Source organism: Panthera pardus, unplaced genomic scaffold, assembly GCF_024362965.1.
Source record: "Panthera pardus isolate Hobbes unplaced genomic scaffold, ASM2436296v1 HiC_scaffold_24, whole genome shotgun sequence".
Taxonomy (NCBI): domain Eukaryota; kingdom Metazoa; phylum Chordata; class Mammalia; order Carnivora; family Felidae; genus Panthera; species Panthera pardus.
In genome coordinates this window covers 34962607-34987123 of record NW_026526810.1, presented here as the reverse complement: position 1 = coordinate 34987123, position 24517 = coordinate 34962607, and the positions used below count along the sequence as shown (strand labels likewise).

The window sequence follows — 24517 nt, the reverse complement described above, 5'->3', positions numbered from 1 at the left end:
TAGAGGAGGGGTCTGGGATCTTACAGAGAGCTCTTCAGAGGAATTTTTTTTTTTTCAACGTTTTTTTTTTTTTTTTATTTTTTTTATTTTTGGGACAGAGAGAGACAGAGCATGAACGGGGGAGGGGCAGAGAGAGAGAGGGAGACACAGAATCGGAAACAGGCTCCAGGCTCCGAGCCATCAGCCCAGAGCCTGACGCGGGGCTCGAACTCACGGACCGCGAGATCGTGACCTGGCTGAAGTCGGACGCTTAACCGACTGCGCCACCCAGGCGCCCCCAGAGGAATTTTTATTGGGAAGCCTCTTGGAGATCCAGTCAGTGGGTAAGACCAAACACTAGAGTAGAGTTTGCTTATTACTTGTAGAATCAGAGCAGAATCCTAAGTGGTCTTAGGAGAATTGGTCATAAAATAACCATATTCCAAGGCCCCATCTTTTCTTTGGAATTCCCTGTCCTGGTGACCTGCAGGGTTTCCCCAGTCAGTCCTGGTGACTGACCTCTCTGGTGGTGCGTAACCTTCAGTTTTCCATGTTTCGTATCAGAAATTGAGGTGGTGGACCAAAATTTAGGTAGAGTTCACTAGACTCCTCTACTTCCTTGGTGTCAGGAACTTCATGTGGTCCCTAGATGGCGTAAATGAGATAAAATGGATGACCACTAAATAGTGTTCACATCTCTCTGTGAGTTGGAGCTTCCACCTCAGTCACATGAGACATTTTGTGAGATTATACTCTTTTCAAGGGGATCTTTCTCCTAAGAGAAGATCCTTGAGCTGAGCTTCAGGACGGGTCTCAACATTACCGGTAGTGACTTTGGTTTTTAAAGCTTCATATTTTTGGGGCGCCTGGGTGGCGCAGTTGGTTAAGCGTCCGACTTCAGCCAGGTCACGATCTCGCGGTCCGTGAGTTCGAGCCCCGCGTCAGGCTCTGGGCTGATGGCTCAGAGCCTGGAGCCTGTTTCCGATTCTGTGTCTCCCTCTCTCTCTCTGCCCCTCCCCCGTTCATGCTCTGTCTCTCTCTGTCCCAAAAATAAATAAAAAACGTTGGAAAAAAAAAAAATTAAAAAAAAAAAGCTTCATATTTTTGGCCTGCCTTCCTACACTGATATCTGTAGTTTTGTGGGGGTTCTATTTTCCCCAAATGAGGTGTTCTCCAAAGTTTTCCTGGAATTCTGAGATCGGTCCTCGTGAGGCTAGCCCAAGAGCTGAGGTTCGCGGTTTTATCTGGATTGCAAGGTTGTGCTCAGTGCAGGTCTTAATGAAGTTTTGTTCCCTTGAGAATAAGGGATATATTGATTGGTGCATATTTGTTCTCATCTTCCCACATCTTTCCAAATATGTTTTTGGGTACGTTATGCTTTTCTTTACTTTGGCAGTGTTTGAAGCACATGATAAACGGGAAACATTAGGCTATTAAAAAATCAAGACCCCGGTAGCCATTAAAATGGAGACTTCTAATCCATTTACACCTTGGAAAATTCCTTAGAAAGCACATAACATTCTAAAAATAATTGAGGATGCGTAGACCACTTTAACACCTTTTTATTCCTAATTCAGAGAAACTCTTCGTCTGTGTCTTTGGGGAAACTGTCTTTTTTGTTTGTTTGGTGAGGTGGTGGTCCATTGTATGACACACGTAAAGATTTGTCAGAATGGTCATTAACACTATAAAATCAAATCTGGTGTCACAGAAGATTGTGCCTCTATTGGAATATTGTATTAGCTCTGTTGGCTCCAGCATATTAGACTTTTTTTTTTTTTTTAAGGCTTACGTAATTGAACTACTTCACTCTTAAGAGGTTGAACCACTTGCTGGGAAACCATCCTTATTTCCAAGTTGGTAGGTTAATCCTTAGGGTGAGGGACTGTGTCTTAGCTATATTTATATTATAGATTGGGGGCTAACAGATAAAGGCTAAGATCACTGGTATTCAGTAATGGTTTATTTGATTGATCTTGTTAGTTTTAAGGCAATATCCCTTAATAACTGAACTCTTCCCTCTACTTGGCTATCATTTGAAAATCAGAGTGCTGAATTCTGTCCCAGTGCTCAGAACACCGAACTTCTGTAATTACCAAAGGGGATTTCAGACTCATCAGGGAAAGTTCAGTTGCTATCTTCTGTCCTCGTTTATAAATGAATCTTAGGTTTGGAATTCTTTGGCCTTTCTCCCCATCTCCACCATGCAGTGGTAGTGGGGAGAAAGCTATTTCTTAGTTTTAAAAGCTGATGAAGAGCAGGGTACCTGGCTGGCTCAGCCATCCCCCTGGTGGGAGTAGAACCTACTAAAATAAATGAATACACAAATAATAAAACTGATAAAGAATAATCTTGGACCCTTACCTCAGACTGTATATTAAAAAAATAATTCAAAAAGGATCAAAGATTCACGGTGCCTGGGTGGCTCTGTCGACTGTCTGGCTCTTGATTTTGGCTCAGGTAATGATCCCAGGGTCGTGGGATTGAGCCCTGTGTCAGGCTCTGTGCTGAGTGTGGAGCCTGCTTAAGATTCATTCCCTCTCTCTCTCTCTCTCTCTCTCTCTCTGCCCCTCCCCTGCTCATACACAATGTCAGTCTCTCTCTCCTAAAAAATAAAAGGATCAAAGATTTTAAATGTAGGAACTATAAGACTACAAAACTTAGAATAAAACATAGCTGTAAATCTTCATCGACCTTGAATCAGGCAATGGTTTCTTAAATAGGACACCAAAAGAATAAGCAATGTAAGAAAAAAATAAATTGGACTTGATCAAAACTAAAAACATGGGGGCGTTGAAAGGACACTGTCAAGTAAGAGAAGAGACAGTGTGTGGAATGGGAGAAAATGTTTGCAAATTATGTAGCTGATAAGGCTGTAGTCTCAGGAATATAGAAGGAACTCTATAACAATAAATCTAACAATAATCTAACAATAAAAAGGAAAGTAATCTTTAAAATTAGCAAGGGATTAGAATAACTGTTTTCCCAAAGAAGATACTCACATGGTCAATAAGCACGTAAAAAGATGCTCAACATCACTGGTCATTGGCGAAATTTCAATCAAAACCATAAGATACTGTAATAAAAATGACAGATGATAAGAAGTGTTGGGAAGAATTTGGAGACACTGGAATCCTATAGATGTCTGGTGGGAATGTAAGTGGTGCAGCTTCTTTGAAAAAAGAGGCAGGTTCTGAAAAGATTAAACAAAGAATTACCATATGACCCAGGAATTACACTCCTAGCTATATACCCCAAAGAAGAGAACGTTGAGAATTGTATTTCCTGAAACAAATTTTTTTAAAGACTTAATTTTTTAGAGAAAATTTAGATGTACAATAAGGCTGAGAGGAAAGTACAGAGACATTCCATATATCCCCTGTTCACATACGCTCACACACATACCCCACTTAACAACATCACTCAACAAAATGGCATATGTGTATATTTTTTCTTTACGAAGGATAAACCTATACCCATAATAATCACCCAAAATCCATAGTTTAAAGATTCACTCTTGGGGTACATTAAATCATTTTAAGGGTGCCTGGGTGGCTCAGTTGGTTAAGCGTTTGACTTTGACTCAGGTCACAATCTCACGGTTCATGGGTTCCAGTCCCCTGTCAGGGTCTGTGTTGACAGCTCAGAGCCTGGAGCCTGCTTCTGATTCTGTGTCTCCCTCTCTCTCTGCCCCTCCCCTGCTCACCCTCTGCCTCTCTCTCTCAGAAATGTATACATGTTAAAAAAATTTTTTTAATAAAATCAATTTAGATAAATGTATATTGACATATATCTATCATTATAATATACAGAATAGTTTTACTGCCCTAAAAATTCTGTGGTCTACCTATTTAACTCCACCCTCCCCCTTGAGATCACTGATCTTTTTATTGTATTGGTGGTTTTACATTTTTGAGAATGTCATATAGTTGGAATCCTACAGTATGTAGTATTTTCAGATGGTCTTCTTTCACTTGGTAATAAGCATTTAAGGCTCTTGCATGTCTTTTCATGGCTTGATAGCTTATTTCTTTTTAGTGCTAGATGATCCATTATCTGGATGTACCACAGTTTATTGACCCATTCACCTATGGAAGGCACATCTTGGTTGCTTGCAAATTTTGGCAGTTATGAATAAAGCTTTTATCAATATCTATTTGCAGGTTTTTATGTGGACATAAGTTTTCAACTCCTTTGGGTAAAATACCAAGGATTGTGATTGCTAGATCCAATGATAAAAATATATTTAATTTTCTTTCTTTTTTTAAATTGTTTTGAGAGAGAGAGATAGAGAAAGAGAGTGTGTGTGCATGTGTGCACAAGCAAGGGTGGGGCAGAGACAGGGAGAGAGAATCCCAAACAGGCTCCATGCTGTCAGCATAGAGCGTGATGTAGGGCTCAATCCCACGAACCATGAGATCATGACCTGAGCAGTTATCAAGAGTCAGATGCTTAACCAACTGAGCCACCCAGGTGCCCCTAGAGTAGATTTAATTTTCTAAGAAACTGCCAAAGTGTCTTGCAAAGTGGCTATACCATTTTACATTCCCACCAGCAATAGATGAGTTGTTACTTTTCCTCATGCTCTGCTCACCAACATTTGGTGTTGTCAGTGTTCTGGATTTTGGCTAACCTAATGGGTGTGTAGGTGTGTAGGTGTGTAGGTGTGTATATTGTTATAACCTAGACTTCCCTGATGACATATACTGTGGAACATCTTTTTATGTGCTTATTTGCACTTTAGATCTTCTTTGGTGAAGTGTCTGTTAAGGTCTTGGATTCATTTTTTAATCAAGATGTTTGTTACTGAATTTTAAGAGTTTGTGTATTTTGTGTATTTGTGTATTTTGGGTAATAGTCTATCACATGGGTCTTTGGAAATATTTTCTCCCAGTCTTTGGCTAGTCTCCTTATTCTCTTGATAATGTGTTTCATGGAGCAGCAGTTAGTAGTTTTTATGAAGCCTAGTTTATCGGTGAACTTTGTCATATATCATGTCTTTGATGTTGTACCTAAAAAAGGCATTACCATACTCAAGGTCTTCTAGGTTTTCTCCTATGATCGAGAAGGTTGTTTTTTTATTTTTACTTGACATTTAGGTCTATCTTGAGTTACATTTTATGAAGGGCGTATTGTATGTCTTTAGATTATTTTTTATATGGTTATCTTGTGCCAACACCATTTGTTAAAAAATTATCTACTCCATTATATTGCCTTTGGTCCTTTGTCCAAAGATCATTTGATTATATCCATGGGATTCTATTTGGGTCTCTTTCTGCTCACTGATTTATATATGTATAAACTGTGAAAGGAGCCCCTCATTGAATTAACACCTCCATCACTTCACATATTTACCTTTTCTTTGGTAAGAACATTTAAGTTCTACTCTTTGAGCAAATTCAATTATGTAATACAGTGTTATCAATGTTAACCACTGTTAGAGCCTTGGACTTTATTTATCTTACAACTGAAAGTTTACACCCTTTTTACCAACTCTCCTTATTTCCCCTATCACCCACGCCTAGCACCCACTTTGCTACTGTTTTTATGAATTTGACATTTTTTTTTCTTTGATTCAATTTGTAAGTGAGATCATGTGATAATTGTCTTTATCTGGCTTATTTCACTTAGCATAATGTTCATCAAATTCATCCATACTGTTGCAAATGACAGAATTTCTTTCTTTTTGAAGGCCAAATAATCCATTGTGTATTTATATCATATATACCACATTTTCTTTATTAATTTATCATTTACTGACACTGGGGTTGTTTCGATACGTTGGCTATTGTGGATAATGTTGTGATGAACATGGGAGTGCTATAGTAAGTCTTCAAGTCAGGTAGCATCAACTTTGTTCTTCAATATCATATTGGCTATTATGGGTTCTTTGCCACTCCACGTAACTTTAGAATCACTTTGTTGATATCCTTAAAATAACTTGCTGGGGTTTTGATAGAGACTGCATTGAATCTATACATCAAATGGGCAAGAACTGACATCTTGATAATATTGAGTCTTCCTATCCATGAACATTGAATATGCCTCCATTTATTTACTGCTTTGATTTCCTTCATCTGAGTTTTATAGTTTTTCTCATACAGATCTTTGTTAGATTTATACCTAAGTATTTCATTTTGGGGCAAGTGCTAATGTCATTAGTACTGTGTTTTTAGTATCAATTTCTACTTGTTCATTGTTGGTATATAGGTAAGCAGTTGACTTTTTATATTAACATTATGTCCTACAGTTTTGCTATAATGATTCCAGTTTGTCAACTCTTCCAGATTTTCTACATAGAGGATCATGTCATCTGCAAACAAAGTTTTATTTCTTCTTTCCCAGTCTGTGTATTTTCCATTTTCGTCTCATGCCTTATTGCATTTGCAAGGATTTCTAGTACATTGTTGAAAAGGAATGGTCAAAGGAGGCATCCTTGTTTCTTACATGATCTTAGTGGGATAGCTTCAAGCTTTATCATGTTAAGTGTGATGTTAGCTATAGGTTTTTTTTGTAGATAATCTTTACCAAGTTGAGAAAGTTCCCCCTCTATTACTGGTTTACTGACAGTTTCTATCATGAATGGGTATTGGAGTTTGTCACATGCTTTTTCTGCATCTCTTAACATGATCAAATGATTTTTCTTTTTTAGTCTGTTGATGTGATAGATTACAATAATTGATTTTTGAAAAAAAATCAAACTGCTAGAACTAGTTGATAATACAATGGGACCTTTCTCATAATTATAGGAATATTTGTGCAAATATGGCACTAATCTTAGTTCTTGCTTCTTTCCAGGTTGTCTATCATTAGGGTAGAGGGAAGTCTATGCAGGTGGAGCCAGACTTGAGGTACTAGAAGAAGTATCCATAAAGGTGACCTGAGGTCTCATGGAAGGCAAGAAAGTTGAGGAGGGCCACACAAACATTTTGAGAGCTGAGTGAGGACTTAACAGTGCCCTCCCTGGATTTTGTTTTTATAATCATCTCATCAGATGCTCACTCTTTCCTACCAGCTCAGTCAGATTGGTAGAACTTAGCCTTAAGAGCATCTCAGAAAAAGAACTGCACAGACTCGGAGGCGTTCATAACAGATGGAGTTACTTGAACAGCCACTCTTTAATGGTCTGAGGCTAGGTTTGTTTTGACATGGATTGCTTGTTTCTGTTAATGCTCTCTGCAGATATGTCACAAAGAGACTTAATATTTCAAGGGGTCTGCATTTAATTGATGTATGACCTGGTGACTTGAGTTATACCATTAACCATTTTTGCTTTCTGATTTTTATGTACCATATAACAGAATCAATAAAGAAGAGAATGGAAAAATAGCTCTGTTTAACATTTCAGGGGTGATAGAGTAATGTTGTCTATAAATATTTATATATTCCTGAGAAGATGGCTTTCTCTTTTGACATTTAGACTGACTCATGGAGAGATTCACCACTGGGGAGGAAAGAGAATAAAGAAACTTTTTTTATCCATAAATTTATTTATATGTGTCTTTCAAAGGTAAACAGAAAAGAAGAAAACTCAAAAGGATTTTTCATTATAATATTTTTTTCTAATGGAGCATTGAAATATTTAGCAATCCTTTTCTCATCCAGGATAGTAACAGGGGAAACATGAATGTGTAACTGAATGCTCCCCAAAATCCAAATAGATGAGTTTGGCTTACAGCTTCCTGTGTGTCCCACAGCTTAATTTCCATCCAGCTTCCCTGCTCTCTCTGCACCTGGTCTCTCCTGCTTCCCTTATCCCTCCTTTCTCCCAGTCTTGGCTTCAGTCCTGTCTGCCTGAGTCATTGCCTCCCACATTTCCCCTTTGTCAGCCACAGTAATGGATAGAGACCCTCTGGGCAGCCCAAAGCCCAGCCCCAGTAAGTGCTCACCTGCCTTTCCTAGGGAGGGTGGAGGCCTGGTCAGGGAGCTTGGAAGCAAAGCAGTGCTTCCTTCCTTGGAAGCTCTGTGAACATAACTCTCTGCATTTCAGCAATCTGGCAAGCAGGCAGAGGGAAAGCTGTGCTTTTTGACTTGGCTGGAATTACCGCAACCTGGTTTAGAGAAGGTGATCGTACCTTTTGATCAGGGATAGGTCTTCGGTGACTGGAAACTAGAAAGTTCATGATTACAAATGTATAAAGTCGGGGGATAGGGTAAATCTTTTTACAGCGTGGGGCCATGATATTTTAAAATGAAAACCAACCCTGAGAAAGTGGACATCCACTCAAAAATGGTGTAAACTGAGCACTCGTCTGTTTGAGGCTCTCATGACAATCTTTGGTGTAGGGGACTCAGAGTTTAAGGTAGTGCTCCTCTGACGACCTTATGGCACACAGTGGGATTCAACGTGTGAATTTTTAAGAGGGCTTCCTCAATGAATTCTTATTAAGTCTTATTTAAGCCTTCTGTAGCACAAATAATGATCTGTCGTGTTTTCAAGTTGACAGTTTTATAGTGAGGTATCGTTTTCAATAGTCAAATATATGTACATATGTGTGTGTGTATATATATGCATATATAGTGGTAATGTTAAAATCTGTCTACTCCAATGTCACTGGTAGCTTTGATAATGTGAGAACCCACAGGATTATATTGGGTGCTGCCATTGACCGCTGGTACAGTAGAGTGGCCACAAAGTCCTCGCAAGTCATGGTTGGAAGTTATTTGTACTTTCTTCTCCTTCTTGCACACAAATTTAAATTTATTCTCAGCTTTCATGACAACCCAAGCAGCTCTTTTGAGGCCTTCAAGTGTTATAGGCAAGTAATTTACAGAGGACACAGCAGTGTCATACACAGGGTTTGTGCCACCATGTGGGGTGGCACTAAGGTTGGATGGCTCTTGCCTGTGCTGTGGTCTGTTCTCATTCTGACTGACTGTCACCCATTTAGATGTTGCCTGGGAATATCCAGAAAGATCTAGACTAATCATGGAGCCCTTCAGGAGCCTCAGGGATTCCAAGCCACCCAAATTCTTAGAGTCCTGACTTCATCCTGGAATCATTAAGCTGCTGGAAAGACTTTGATGATCAGAGTGCCTTTGGCCTTTATTCCAGACACATCTCTCTGTATTACTTGTTGGGGTCCTCTGTGTACAAGGAGCAGCATCTGGTCTAATGAACGGTACTCAAAGAGTATAGGTTGGTGAATAAAAGGATGACTGCATTCTTTAAGAAATACGCATTTTGTACACTGTTCCAGTTGAAGTAGTTGGCTTCCTGCCATCCTGAGAAGCAGTCAGGGCTGAAACTTATTGTCTGGTTTTTTAATCGGTTCTACAGAAGATTTTAGAACTAGAGTACCCACAGTATCTCTCTGGTTTAAAGTTTTTCTACATCTAAAACCTGAGTCATAAATTACCCACTGATCTTCTTTTAGGCAAGAAAGACAAAAAAATAATGGCAGACACAGGATATGTTAAGCTGGTTTTCAGTGAAGAGCTATTACCCTACCTCTTCCCTCTGCTGGCTTGACTACTGTCAGTTATCTGATTTTGTATCTTCTTGGGGCAAAGAAAAAACCTTTTAGAATTCTGTATTTTTTTGTTTTTATCCAAATAGCATATTAGGCATTAGTAATAATAGTAGCAGCAAATACTGTGGTTTGGCTCTTCCAGTGATAAGATCCTTGCTATATGTTAAGTGAGTTTTGCATGAACTGAGATGTAGTATGTGCGTAACCATGGAATTAGGAAGTCACACAGACCCTAAGTCATGTTACTGCTCAGACAGTGAACTCCCAATCCAAATCTGTGTTTTGACTCCCAATCTAAATATGTTTTCTCCATAACATGGCTTATCTCACTATTAGTCAAGGCAATGGAAAGGGTATGCTTCAAATTGGCTGACAGGTTGTGGTAGTATTAAGATGAGCATAAATCTTCTCAAATCTGAAGGAACTGGCCTATTTTTTTTTTTTAACAAAGCCATCATTTCTTTTAGATACTTGTTCTTCTGTAATTAAAAGGAAAGAAATCAGGGGCGCCTGGGTGGCTCAGTCGGTTAAGCGTCCGACTTCAGCTCAGGTCATGATCTCGCGGTCCATGAGTTTGAGCCCCGCATTGGGCTCTGTGCTGACCGCTGAGAGCCTGCAGCCTGCTTCAGATTCTGTGTCTCCCTCTCTCTCTGACCCTCCCCCATTCATGCTCTGTCTCTCTCTGTCTCAAAAATAAATAAATGTTAAAAAAAAAAAAGGAAAGAAATCAGATGGAGGAATTGCATCCACCTGTTTATCAATTACTTACTGAAAATCTGTCCAACATTGAGAACAGTAAGAAATCATTGTGGGCCCTCAAGAAGCTTACCATTACATATGGAAAGTAGACTGAGAAAAGGTTACTCAATGTTCAGTTTTCATGGCATACCTACACATCTGCCAGGCTCTGTACTAGGCCCTGGAGTCACTAAGTCCTGGGTGGTGAGTACTGTTGGAGAGGGGAGTTGGGAATGTGACCAACTGAGTCGTGAACAAAGAGTAGAACTTCCCCAGGGTGGAAGGGTGACTTTTCCTAATGCCATCTGAAACATGAACCTTCTCCCTTATCTACCCAATTCTGTCCATCGTGTATGAGCTTGTATCTTGCCCTCTGCCTGATGTTATTCTTCCATGACTCTACCCAAAGTTTTACTTTCATCCCTTTGGTGTTTCTGGTCCTCTGCCATGTGTCTACTTTTTTTTTTTCCTAGTAACCTCTACACCCAACATGGGACTCAAACTCACGACCCTGAGATCAAGAGTCACATGCTCTTCTGATTGAGTCACTCCTCTTCTTCTTCTTTTTTTTTTTTAAGAACTTCTTTATTACCTCTTAAGTGGGTCTTCTCTGTGTGTGTGGGTCGTATGTGTGCTCTGAGAGTTGAAGCCCGTCGAATGCAATGCACCAGTCTCATTCCATCTGCTGTATTCCCTGAAGGACTCAACACAGTGGCTTGTACATTATAAGTGATTGGTAAATAGTTACTGATTGACTAGTTATCAGTCCCCTCTCTGCCTTTCCTTATAGCCCTGGGATATGAGTCTCAATTCTTGCTGTGTCCATGAGATACTCATGCCCCAGATAGTTAGGTCTCCAACTTAGGGTGTTTGTGTTGAATGTGAGAGAAGACTCCACAGAAGGTCATTAAAATGACTCAGGTTAGGAATGGAATATATTATGGGGTTGCCTGGCATAAAAAGGCAGGGAAACATCCTGTTTCTTTATCCAAGGGAAGGGATGATCTCACAAGAAAGAGAACCATTCAGTTTCATCAGAATTAGAGCAGTTGAAAGTTGTCTTGTGTTGTAATTGAATTTATTTAATTCCTGGAGGAAAGTGTGTATTATGACTAAAGCCCAAATCAATGAAACTCAAAAAACATAGTTTTACTTTGCCCATAAACCACTTTCATAGTCTCTTCCATGCTTGCCTATAAGGATCCTAAGTTCTGCACATGTCCTACCACGCCATCCTATGAGGACAGGCATTCCCTCCATTACAGTCTAGTTTTGTTCGGTGGGATTGAAGCAAGGCCGTGGACCCCAGAGGTAGATACACCCAGGTTAGAGCCCTCCCTCTCCCTGCCACAGCTTACTACTGTTGTGACTGTGGGCAGAAGATATCCATGTCCATATGCCTGTGCATTTGCCTACCCCAATATCTGCATCTATGCCTACATTTACATGTTAATAAACACAGCGTATATGTAATTTCCCTGCAGATAATTACATACATTTGACTATATTGTTTGTCAGTTTGTGTCAAAATTGTACTAATTTCCTATATTTAGGAAAATTATACTAATTAAAATCTGAATTGAACCATAATTAGCCTGGCTAAGTGCATTAGTTTACTGAGGCAGCCGTAACAAAGAACTGCAAACTGGTGGCATAACCAACGGAAATGTATTGTCTCACAGTACTGGAGGCTGGAAGGCTCAGGTCAGGGTGTCCTTCTGAGGGCTGTGAGAGAACAGTCTGTTGTGGGCCCCTCTCCTTGGCTTGATGGCCATCTCCTACCTGGGTCTCCTCACATTGCCTTCCCTCTATGTGTGTCTCTGTATCCACGTTTCCCCTTTTTATAAGGACACCAGTCATTTCGGATTAGGGCCCACCTTCATGACCTCATTTTACCCTGATTATCCCCATAAATACCCTCTCTGCAAGCAGGGTCCCATTCTGAGGTTCTGGGGCTTAGGACTTCAACATAGGAATGTTGGGGAAAGGAAACATTGCCACCAATAATGCTGTGTTAGGTGTTATATTTGATGATAGGTGTCCGTATAACAAGCCAGCACTGAGAGATGACAACATATTGTAGTGTAGTCCTGTAGATGAGGCCCTGCCACTTTCGAAGCCAGGAAATTCTTTAGTCGTGCTATTTCCTTAAGGATCCTTATCCTTTGTTTCTCACTCTCTGTTGGTCTCTGCATCTCTTTTATTTTTCCAGCTTTATCTTAATATATTTATGAATATATCTATTAATATATTTATTTTTGGGAGAGTGCAAGCAGGGAAGGGGTATAAGGGATCTGAGATGGGTTCTGTGCTAACAGGCTGATAGCAGTGAGCCCAATGTGGGGCTCAAACTCAGGAACCAAGAGTTCATGACCTGAGCCAAAGTTGGTCTCTCAACCGACTGAGCCACCCACATGCCCCATCTTAAGTTTTATATGTTTTGAAGATTATTTTCCAAGAATTAGTCCAGGTTGTAGAGACACATAATATGTAAGGAAACCACCTTAAAAGAGTACTTTAAGATGTTGTGCTATACTCAACTGTGCTGTCAGGAGTTCATTATTTGATGTCATCTCCCATGAGGACATGTTTGTTTCTTCGCTGTGCTCCTGATGAGGTGATATTTATGTATACAGACTGAAATTTGTTTTGGTTTTATTATTTGGAAATGTAAATCTTATCTATTAAGCACTGGTAGAATTCGCAAGACTTGCAATTTGGCTTTAGTAAGTACAAGAAAATGATACTCTGTCCAAGTACTTCAACTTTGTAATTATGGTTTGATCCACCAGGCAGTTCTAAAAACTTGAGCTTACAGAAATCAAAGCATTGATATTTACTGTGTATGTCCACTATTTGCTTTAGTAGAGTCTATTCCAATTTTTTCTTCTGTCACTTCTGCTATTAGCAATATATTTTAAAATTTATGTTAAGCATCTATCTTTCTTCAGCCTCTTTTCTGTAAATCTGGTTTATTGCCCATACCAGATGTTTTTCCCCTGTTCACGCCTTTGTCAATGCTATCTTTTGATATGGTCCTTGCCAGCCTGAGCCCTTGCTAGCAGGATCATTCTCCGGGCTAGATTGAACTATAAAATCTAGATTGATTATTGGCTTTCTTGGTTGTTAATGCATATTCGTTTAGCTAACCCATAAATCAAACTGCTAGTACCTGTAGATTCAGATTTTTTTGGTCTTTAATATCTTCTGGGTTGCTCCTTAAATATAATGATGAATCCTTAAAAACAAGTCTACCTTAAGAAAACCTGAAATAAAAAACAAAAGTTTTTAAACAAAATCCTATTGCAGCCTTGTTTTATAATAGTGAAAACTCACAAGCAGCTGGGCCTATATAAAGGCAAAGATACAACTGAGTAAATTAGGACTTGGATTGCAATATTATATACCTATTTTTAATAGTTTCTATGGGAATGCAAGCTGATGCAGCCACTCTGGAAAACAGTATGGAGGTTCCTCAAAAAACTAAAAATAGAACCCTACAACCCAGCAATTACACTACTAGGCATTTATCCATGGGATACAGATGTGCTGTTTCGAAGGGACACATGCACCCCCATGTTTATAGCAGCACTATCAACAATAGCCAAAGTATGGAAAGAGCCCAAATGTCCATCAATGGATGAATGGATAAAGAAGATGCGGTATATATATATGCAATGGAGTATTACTCGGCAATCAAAAAGAATGAAATCTTGCCATTTGCAACTACGTGGATGGAACTGGAGGGTATTATGCTAAGTGAAATTAGAGAAAGACAAAAACCATATGACTTCACTCATATGAGGACTTTAAGAGACAAAACAGATGAACATAAGGGAAGGGAAACAAAAATAATATAAAAACAGGGAGGGGGACAAAACAGAAGAGACTCATAAATATGGAGAACCAACTGAGGGTTACTGCAGGGGTTGTGGGGGGGGGGTGGAATAAATGGGTAAGGCGCACTAAGGAATCTACTCCTGAAATCATTGTTGCACTATATGCTAACTAATTTGGATGTAAATTAAAAAAAACAAAAATAAATAAAAGTTTCTAAAAAATGTACAATCTCATGGAAAATGATTATTGTATAATTACAATGGGGTAAACATGAGAATACAGAATGACATGGAGTGTGTGATCTCAACCACCTAAAATCCTGCATAAACAGTGGAAGATGAGTCAAGATGTTAGCATTGCTTATGTGTGGGTGGGACTGTTCAAGGAAATCTGGATTCTGAAGGACTTGGGTTTAAATCTCTCCCTTCAACTGTGAGTGCCTGTTACTTAAGAGACATAACCTCCTAAGCCTGATGATCCAGGGCAGGTAAGACCTCTCTGAATTGTGGAGTGATTTCTAGTAACACAACCCATGAAAATTCAAGTATTAACAAAAACCTTAACCCATTTGGCCACTCTCCTAACAGAGTTTTCCACATTTCTTGTGGTTTCAAACAGCACACGGGAGGAGGCAGGGCCCACAGTGCAGTGGCCTCTGTCAAGCCCCGTAACCTCGGTTGTCCTGGTTGCCTTACCTGGGTGGAGTTTAAACTCCTTAGCAAAGGGTAATGTTGAAGATTCAGGGACTTGACATACAGAAAGGGTTTAGAATTCATGAAGGCACGTAATTATTTATCTATGTTGGCTGCTGTTGATTAAGAAATTTAAAAATACAAGCTGTAGTTCCTACATGGAGGAGAAGGGAAAGAAAGCTAGAGTAAGGATTTACCTACCCTGCAGGCAGGCAGGCAGGTGGACTTGATGACTTTCATGGCTGAGTTTGGGGATGCCACAGGCTAAAGGTAATTTAACTGAATCGTTCCAATTTTCAGAAAAAAAATGGGTGATCTCAGAATGAATGGCCACAGAAAATGAGGATGCTTTGGAAAATCTAATCTCGTGTGTGAATGCTGAAGTGCTACTGTGATGGGCTTGGAATCTCCAGAAATGTAAATTGCATCAAATTCCCTGATTGGTTTCAGTTCTTCTCACAAATGCCTTATTGTTCGGTCTGCTGTAACCGAAATGCCCTTCTGATTTATGGTTAATGGATTAATAGAGATAAGCCTCAAGAATATGTTTTTAGTATTCTATTTTTTCTTTAGCATCTGTCCTTGCCAAAACCATGCACTATTGCCTTTTTGACCGATGTATGCTGCTGTGGGTTTGCAGTTGTGAATTCACCGGTCAGAGATCAGTGCTGAAAAACCTTTGTAGTGAAAGGGATTTGGAGCCAGGAAGTAGGAGATTTGTTCGTTTCTTAAACCAAACTTGATGGTGTGCCCTATTGCTAAATACCAAGCCTACACTGCTTTGGCAGATACTCTACAACCCAGTGTATACTTTTTTAGCATTAAATAAGCACAAGCATGAGGAATGTGACCTGAGAAGAAACTTGACGTTCTTTGCACTCGTTCTACCGGGTTTGGCGTGCAACACGGTGAATATTTTTTTCCAGATTCATAGAACAAAGCTCTCTATTTTGTCCAGGTAAAACCCAGTCCATGTGTACCCATCCCCATGGTGTGTGCCTTAGTGACCAAGCTTATGTTTATCAGCATCGTCAGTAGCCTAGGGAATCTGCTTTCCTGGGATTTAACAGGCTTGTCACCAAGGGTCAGAAAAAACGAATAATGGGATGAGTTTATTACCAGTGATCCAAACAAGTAGTAAATAATTCATAGTTCTCCTGGTCTCAACCATCACTTTTATTTTTCTTCTGCTTTTCGTTGGATGTGACCTTTTTTTTTTTTTTCCCTAGCCTATGTATTTTTGTAAATAGCTTCAAATCATTTGAGTTGGGGTACAAGAATTCAAATTAGAGTTCAATTTGGAACCTTCTTTCCTCTTTAACTTGTAAGGGGAAACAAATAACAGGGCTTCAGGGTGGACTACAGGAGGACTAAGCTGTGTAGATGATTTATTCTGCTGTCTCAGCAACCACAGGGGACCAATGATATTGCTGGAAAGCCACCACAGCTTTCTCAGTGGTCTGAGGGAAACGAAGGTATATTCCATAGGAGTACTGTATCCTACCACATTGTCCGTCTGTGAAATGGAGATGTAAAAAAAAAAAAATAAATAAGATTTAAAAAATCTGTTGTACTTTGTAAACTCTTAGGCACATCAAGGGAGAAGACATGTGGAAGTGCTGTGGAATTCTCCAGGGCCAGATAAACACTAGATGTAGCATGTCCTGTTGTTGGAGTCGGGACTGGAGCCCGAGAGGGCTGGTGCTAGAGCAGGGGTTACAGGTGAGTGCCCCACGAGCTTAGGAGAGGAGAGGAATTCTCCATCGGGGGTGGTTGGGAAGACGAGGAAAGCCAAGCTTGATGCTGGGCTTGGGCTTGTAGGGTGAGTAACCAGGAAGAACGGGATGCATGACGCATTTCAGATAGAGGTACCCCGCAAGAACTAAAATAACCAAGGCAGTTGTGCAGGATTTGGAAAGACATTGTTTTGCTAAAATGGAAAGTTCTTAGAGCATAAACAGGAGAGGGCAAGTGGGTGGATGGGAGGTCTCGACCACCCTGACGCTAAGCAGGTTGAACCTGATTACCCATACATTTCAAAGCAGTGTGCGCATTCAAATCCTTTCTAAGCACAGGTTAAAACACTGTGAGCCCATAAGTGTCTGCTCCTCTTCCTTTTAGCACGTTTTCTTCCCACTTCTCTGCTCACTGCCCTTTATTAGCTCCGCCAGAGCTCTGGACTGGTCTGCGGTAACCCTCCTACCTCCTTAGAATTTCCTGGGAATTAGGCATCATCTTTTTTTTATTTTTTTATTTTTTTATTTTTTTAACGTTTATTTATTTTTGAGACAGAGAGAGACAGAGTGTGAACAGGGGAGGGGCAGAGAGAGAGGGAGACACAGAATCTGAAACAGGCTCCAGGCTCTGAGCTGTGTCAGCACAGAGCCTGACACGGGGCTCGAACTCACAGACCGTGAGATCATGACCTGAGCCGAAGTCGGCCGCTTAACCGACTGAGCCACCCAGGCTCCCCTAGGCATCATCTTTAATAAAGGGCAGCTCTCAATTTGTCTGAAAGGGTCTGAAACACAACATTCTAAGACAGTGATAAGTGATACATGCAGATATCCACTTGCATAGCAGGTTTAACCGGGGGCACATCTTTGTGACCAGTGATATAATAATTAATGATGGAATTTCATATGGCAGTGCCAAGAGGTGAGTGGAGATGGGAAGGTAAGTTAGAGGGATCCTTGGTTGGCTCTCGTCACACCACATACAAAGCACATCCTCATGGCAGGATGGCAAGGTCTGGTTGTGGTTTTCTAGCAGTATGACCTTGGGGAGGTCGCTTAATCTCAAGATCCTAGTTTCTTCATTTGAAAATGGAAAATAGGCTCAAAGCTCTTTTCCCCATCATTGTGTACTCCATACTGGGAGCACATTCTTCGCCTTTCGTCTTGGAGGTAGTACTGCTGACTTGCCCTGCCCTCCATGGATTAAATACATCTTGAGCCCTTCTCTGCGCAGGTACTTTACAGTGAGCAATGTACATGTTCCCTGCCCTCAGGGAGCGTCCCAAGTGTTCCTGACTACTATGGCCTTGGTCCTTTTTTTGAGTTTCTCCTTTGCCAGGCCAGAGAACTTCATCTTGTAAGCCATGAGGTTAAGCTTCTGTGGTCCATGGGATAAGTTGCTGATGAGTAGAAATAGGGCCCACTTGGTGTTTGCCCTCAATCATACTTTAGTCATGGTGTTTGTGTGGATAATTCCTAATGACTAACTTAGTAAAACATCTGTTTAAATCTTTGCCTGCAGGACATAGAAATTCCACATTTACTGAGCATCTCCTGTGCGGTGGGCCTTGGGCTAGGGCCTTGAGATTCATAGGTCATTGTGATAATACAGTCCTTGCTGTGGGAAAACAGTGAGGGAGGAAGACCTCTCCCAGAAAATGTATTCTTGAGACCATGTTGTGTATGTGTCTTAGTGCAGGTGTACTCAGGACAGGTGGGAACACAGTGATAGCTCTGTGGATGAAGAGGCATATGGAGGGTTTGCAAAGCAGCTCTGGGTGCCAAACGCTTGGCTGGAATTTTTATTGACTTGCCCGACCTGCTGCTGAGTTCACACCTGCGTGGGTGGTTAATCATTTCCCCTCTGTTCCATTATCACCTGACCTTTTAAGGGCTATTTCTAGTTGAGGTATGCAAAGTCAAACAGTCGTGGTTCCCATGCTTCCATGAAGGAGGACTAGAGAGGAGATCCTCATGTGAATATTCTCCTTGCTTTTCTGGTCTCCCTGCTCTGGCTGCAAAGGGGGAGCTTGATGATTCTGGTATTTTTCTATGTGGGCTGTTACCATGTGAGGAAACCCCATCAGCCGTGTTCCTGTGCTGTTTTCCCCAAGCTTAGGGTTAGCTGGAGTTTCTCTCCCGAATTGTGAATGTGGGGGGCTAGAGGAGCCTCTCTACTCAGACTCTGCCGTCTGCGCTCTCACTAGTCGGGAAGAGGGAGGTTGAGGGGCCCGATGGGGGAAGGCCAGGTTATTAAGGAAGGCCTCTGGCTCCCTGGTAAAGCTGACTGTGAGACCAACATGGGACACTCTGCCTTTTCTCCTCCTCACCCATTCCTGGATGAAAACCAGCTGGCTCCCAGTGAACAGTGGATTTGACTCACCCTTCTAGATGGTGACACATAGGCACCTGGATGTGCCTGGTGGGCTCAATATCCTGTACTGCAAGTTGTGAATGTTTGAGCTGAGCACAGATAGAGGGCACAAGAAAGCAAGATAGAGGGCGAGACCCTGGTTTTTGCTTTTGAGGCACCTCTTGGGAACTGTGACCCCATCAGGTGGTGGGTTTTTACTTGTCAGCTGAGCTGTTCCCCTTCCTTCCTTGGGGAAGATCGGTTAAAGAATGGAGAGAAGGGAATATCCTTCTTGGGTGTATCAAGAGAGCAGATTTGCTCACTGGAGATTGAGGTGAATGATAGCCCCACATTTTATGCTGACTTTTGGTTATGCAATGCATGCTGTTATCATGGCTGTATTTTGCTTGCTGGAGGGGAAAGCAGACCTAAAGAAGGGGTTCAGAGACAGCCATCATAATTGGGTACAGTGGTCTTCCAATGGGTCAGAATGGAGTCAGTGGCTGGAGGTGGAGAGAGGAGAGGGATGGTGGCAGTTCTTACTTTATTCAGGATCTAGGGTCCTACTGAGGCATGGTAGCCTGGCCCTGTTGTCCTGTCAGCTGCGTATGACACTTGTGCTCCATAGAGGAGTGTGCAAAACCCCGTGGCCCCTCTCCTAGGTTGCCCCTGGACAGAACTCATTGACAAGCCCCAGGGCAGGGGTTTGCTTTAATGCCAGCCCTGACCCATACCGTAGGGTGAAGTTTTGCTCCTTTAGGCTCTTGGATTGGGGGAGTCTGACTGACATCCAAGAGAACAGCCTGAGGAGTTCCTTGTTTCACAAGAACACTCAGCTTCCCGGCTCATCCTTGGGGAATTCTGCATGTACAAAAAGCATGTCGAATGGCTTGAATAAAGATGAACACAGGAACTGTACAGTGAACAGGGTTACTAGAAGGGGAGTGCTATCTAGACAGGAATCTTGATTATCTTTGCTCTCTAACGCCCATGATCATGTCTACTACATAATAGATGTAAAATAAACAATAAATTGAATTGCGCGGCTCAGACAGTGGCTAAATAGAATAAGCTGCTTCCAGTGTTTCTCCAACCACTGTGGCTAAGACGAGTAATAAGAAACCCTTATCTGGCACTTTCTTTGTGTCTTTGACATGTGTCCATTTATTCCTGTAGCAACCTGCAGGTTATTGTCCCCCGTTTTATGGAAGAAATGGAAGCAGACCGCAGTGAAGTAACCAGCTCAGGGTCATGAACTGGGAAGGTTGGAGCACCTCACAGCCTCACTTGACAGAGTGGAGATCCCTGAGGGGTGGGTGCTCATCTTGAGCAATGGTGGACATTTCTTGGCTGGGCTGGGCTTGTTTACTCGAGGGTGGACTGGCCTGAGCCTGGCAGTCTGCACCGCCACCACCTTCCTGAGCTGTTTACAACTCCCTGGGACCAAACAGTGTTTACTTTAAAAGGAGAGTGTCAGAGTCTCACCCCTGGTTCCAGTGGCTCATCGGCCACAATGGACGGCACAGGAAGGTTTTGTGTTGGCCCCAGGTGACCTTCACACATAAATCAGGGCAAAAAATGGTCAGAATGAGAAGAAATTATGAAAAGGAAAATAACCTGTGTTCTATGAATTCTATATCCTGTCCTTTAGCAAGAAACCAAAACTACAACAAAATACTTAAGATCAAGCAAGATAGGATACATTCAAATTGGGGTAAAAGAAAAAGATAGCAGCATAAAATAGAGTTAGAGGTTAGACTATAACACAGTTGGCTCTGAACCTTCTTTGCAGCCAAACCCAAAAAGGAAACCTGGTCTGCTGTCTCAGGCTCCCTGCCGGGAGAGGCAGGAATTAGCCAGAGGGGTTAGGATACAGGGGAGTGGAGGTGAGAGTCAGCTACAGGCCACATGGCTGCTGTGCTGCCCTGAGAACGTCTCACTGGAGAACGAGCATTCGTCTTGATCATGGCATCTTGTCTGAGCTACGAGATTTTCTCAGGGCTTGAAGGGATACATAGTGAGACTTCGCCTAAGTGTTGAAAACACATACTCATATGTACTTGACGTCTAGGTTCTTACATGCTTTGATCTGATGATCTTTTGCCATAGGTCAGGACCCTTAATGTCACAACGTGTCTGTTTTGCAAGTATCTCACTGTGTCATAGGTGGAACTAGAAACGGCTCGGTGCCATGTTCCCTGGGAGTGGTGATTAAATGACCGTGTACTTTGGTTGCAGACCTCCTTGAAATTTGCCTGTGTGGATGATCTTCTTGCATGATAAAAAAAATATATATATTTCTAACCTTATAGTTTATAAGGCATTTTTATGTACAGAATTTGCATGTTTATGACGTTGCCATGAAGGAAATCATGGGTCTTGTTTCATGCTTCATGTTGGGAACACTAAGTCATAATAAAACCGAGAGCCAGGAGTAAGAAGAAACTGGGGCCTTTGAGTTTTGACCACTGAGCAATGCTCTGAGAGTGACTGGTTTTCATTTTTTGGTTTTGCTGTGTAATGTGTACCCATGTTGAAACATTGAAAGTGGTAGAAAAGTTGAGAACGCGAATCCCGTAATGAATCTCTGGTGTCGAAAGTCTCCCTTGAACTAAGGATAGTTGTCTCCAATCTGTGGCTTCACTTTTGAGATATTAGGATGAGAAGACCCGGGGATCCTGTGGGAATAGTTGGCCAAGCATCCAGTGTCGCTGGGAAACTCCTTTCTTGGGAGCCACTTGCCCGCTGCTATCCAAAGAGCAGAAAGAGGAAAACTAACAGGCCCAAAGGTCCCAGGTATCATCAGACCTGGGAGTGAACCTGGAGCCCAGACTCCCTCCTAGTCCAACACCCTGCCCTTGAACCAAGACTTGGCTACACCTCTCCTCTCTTGCAGGTCCAGAATGGAGATTATGCACACTGAAGCACCTGCCTCCAGGAAGGGCACTTAGGTGTCTTGAGACTGCCCCTCAGGCCATCATCAGGTGGAAACTATGTTTGTACAGATGCTACGTAGATACGGACTTGGTGGCAATTACATGATACGTATTTCCTGGATAAATAAGCCTGAAGGGCATAAATGAGAACCACTGCCTGTTCCTCCACCCCTTTCAGTAGACAGCCCTAGGAGATGAGGAGACAAGTCTGCACTTGCTGTGCCAGCCCCTCTCCCCTTCTCCTCCAAACCTGCTGTTGTAGCTTCACCTCTCTGCTAATCTCTTCTTACCTCAGTTGTCAGACACCTGCAGGCCAGATTCAGTTGTATGCTCATCCTCCCTCAACTGTGATCTGCCCTTAGCACAGGTGCTCTCTCCCTCCTGCTTGGCGCACTTTCTTCTGGGCCCACCCTTTCCTGGTTCTCCTCCCTCACCCACCACCAGGCCCCCTTGCTGGTCCTTTCTTGCCCTAATTTTAGAACCTGGTTCCAGGACACAGTCTTCACGTCTCTCTCTTGCTCACTTCCCTAGGTGATCTTTCTCGTTCCGAGCATTTAAATATGATAAGCTCCCCTTCTCCCTACCATTATGTGTCCTGCTTTGTATTTGACCCTGTTCCGCCTCTCTACTGAATATATCCTTAAAAAACTCATTACGGATTTTTCACCCCAAACCTGTGCCTCCAGCAGCTTCCCCCCACCTCAGTCAGTGGCTTTTTCGTTTTTCCATATATTTTGGATAGAGATTTTCCCTCACTGCTGTATACATTCTGCTTCTCTCCTCCTGCTTCCCAAATCTCGGCTGCTCTCCTGTGTTCCTTGTTGACCCACAGCCCTAGGTTCTATCCGGCAGGCTTCTTGCTGCTGTCTGCTTCCTGCTTCTCCATCTGCCCCTTTCTCCTCGCTCCCCTATGTATCCTCTGTTTCCTTCTGAGTGCCAGTGTTTACTCTCTTGCTGTTCTATTCTTCTTTCAGCCCCATGTCATGGCTCTGTATTTTCCTTTGATTGAATCCCTCCTGGCTTGGCTAGAAAGACCATTAATTTGCTCTGCAGAAAGCCCAGTTATGAGCCTGGGAAGAGCAGCCTTCATGCAGGGACCCTTCCAATACTTGCTATTCCCAGAGAATGGAAGCGATTAACCATCCCATCCTCCCTGGTACATTTCATAAATGGCACCCATGACAGCAAGGACCCCCATAGCCTTTACCACTGACTGTTACCACCAGCCATGCTCAGGGATCTCAGCGGTTCGGGAAACCTCACAATTGTTACCAGCTCCAGGGGGAAAACTGTTCATGCAGTGATCTCTACATTGCTGTAAATTTGTCAATTTAGGTCTGGAGTTTAAATTTTATTTTCCCAAATTGGGGAGTTGTTTAGACAAATATGCCTATAAAAACAGAGTTGGATCTATCCTTTTATATATGGCATGATATTGTAAAGTCTTTGATATTGTAGGTGGAAAATCACTGAAAATTTTGAACTTGAACTCTTTTGCCATGTTAGCGATGTAGCCACTGCCCGGGCTGTAGTAAACTGATTCAGTTGGGGAGGATTCCCCGTGAACACTGCTGTTGTTGATTGAGAACTGTGTCTTGACATTCTTCAAGAAATATTTTTACAGACAGTTCATTCAGAACATAAGTAGATGTGAAAATGACTTTATAGTTGGATGGCCTAAATGGTTGGTTCATGCAACGATTCATGCGGCTTTAGGAATACCCTGCCCATGAACACCAGAACATCTGTTTAAAAATGTCCTGTGTCCAGTTGACCCAGGTACCTGGTGTTAGGAAGCTGGCAATCAATCAAGCATGCTAGGAAGTGATGCCCTAGAGGCACCCACTCCCTGGGCCTGGTCAGCCTGTTTCCCTTTCTGCGTGTCAGCTACCTCATTGGTTCTTAGTGTTTGCATTCTTAAGTGGGAAGAGGGCATAAAGGCAGTGGGGGTTCAGGTTCACTACCTGTAGGTTCTCTAAGAAAAGATAGGAAAGGATGAGAACTTGAAATTGCTGTGGATTTATGTTCTGTATCCGGTGCTACGACTCTAACTACTAACTCTGAAGTGCGTTATTTTGTTGGCCAGGATGACAGCCAAGTAAGTCGGTGTCAGTGTTTCAGGTGCAGGAGAGAATCCTCCCTCTTGTGCCTGAGGAAGATACATTTGATTGAGGCTGGCTTGGGTTGAGGGTAAGTTTCTGGCCACAGAATAGAGCACATTGTCAATATAAGCCATAAGCCACCAACTCACACAAGAGGAACTAAATTGTTGGACTTAGGTTTTAAAAAAGAAGTTACTTATGAAATAAAACCTAGGCTAAACCTGTATGCTTTCTAAAACCATAAAACTGGACAAGAAGCGAAATATCCCAATAGTTTATCTGAACAAAATAACAACTGAAGTGGCATTTTCTTCCCTTAGAGACCCCAGAAGAGTATGTATATAGCACACCGGCTGTTTCAAATCAACCACTTTGGCGTCATTACTGATGGTGGCTGGGCATTGGGCTCCCATTGAGAACTCCTCAGGGTTTGGTTCTTTTATGAGTTAGGCAGGGCTGTTAACATTGTGGCTTCTTTATTTGCGGGGAAATTAAAGTAGAGTGGCCAAAGGGCCTTGCTTGCATTTACACAGGATGCTGGTATTGGAGTTGGGCCTAGACACCAAGTCTTCTGGTACATGGTGTCGTGGAACTTTTTTGCCCTGAGGAGCACCCAGGAGAGCATTGGTATTTGTTCTCTCTCCCCAGGAGCTGTGGGGAGAGAGCTG

General features: G+C 42.0%; 1 protein-coding gene across 1 annotated transcript in view; it reads left to right on the top strand.

Moving 5' to 3' along the window:
* TLN2 (talin 2) overlaps positions 1 to 24517 on the top strand; it is a 438961-nt gene that overhangs the window by 212573 nt on the left and 201871 nt on the right. The window lies entirely within an intron of this gene.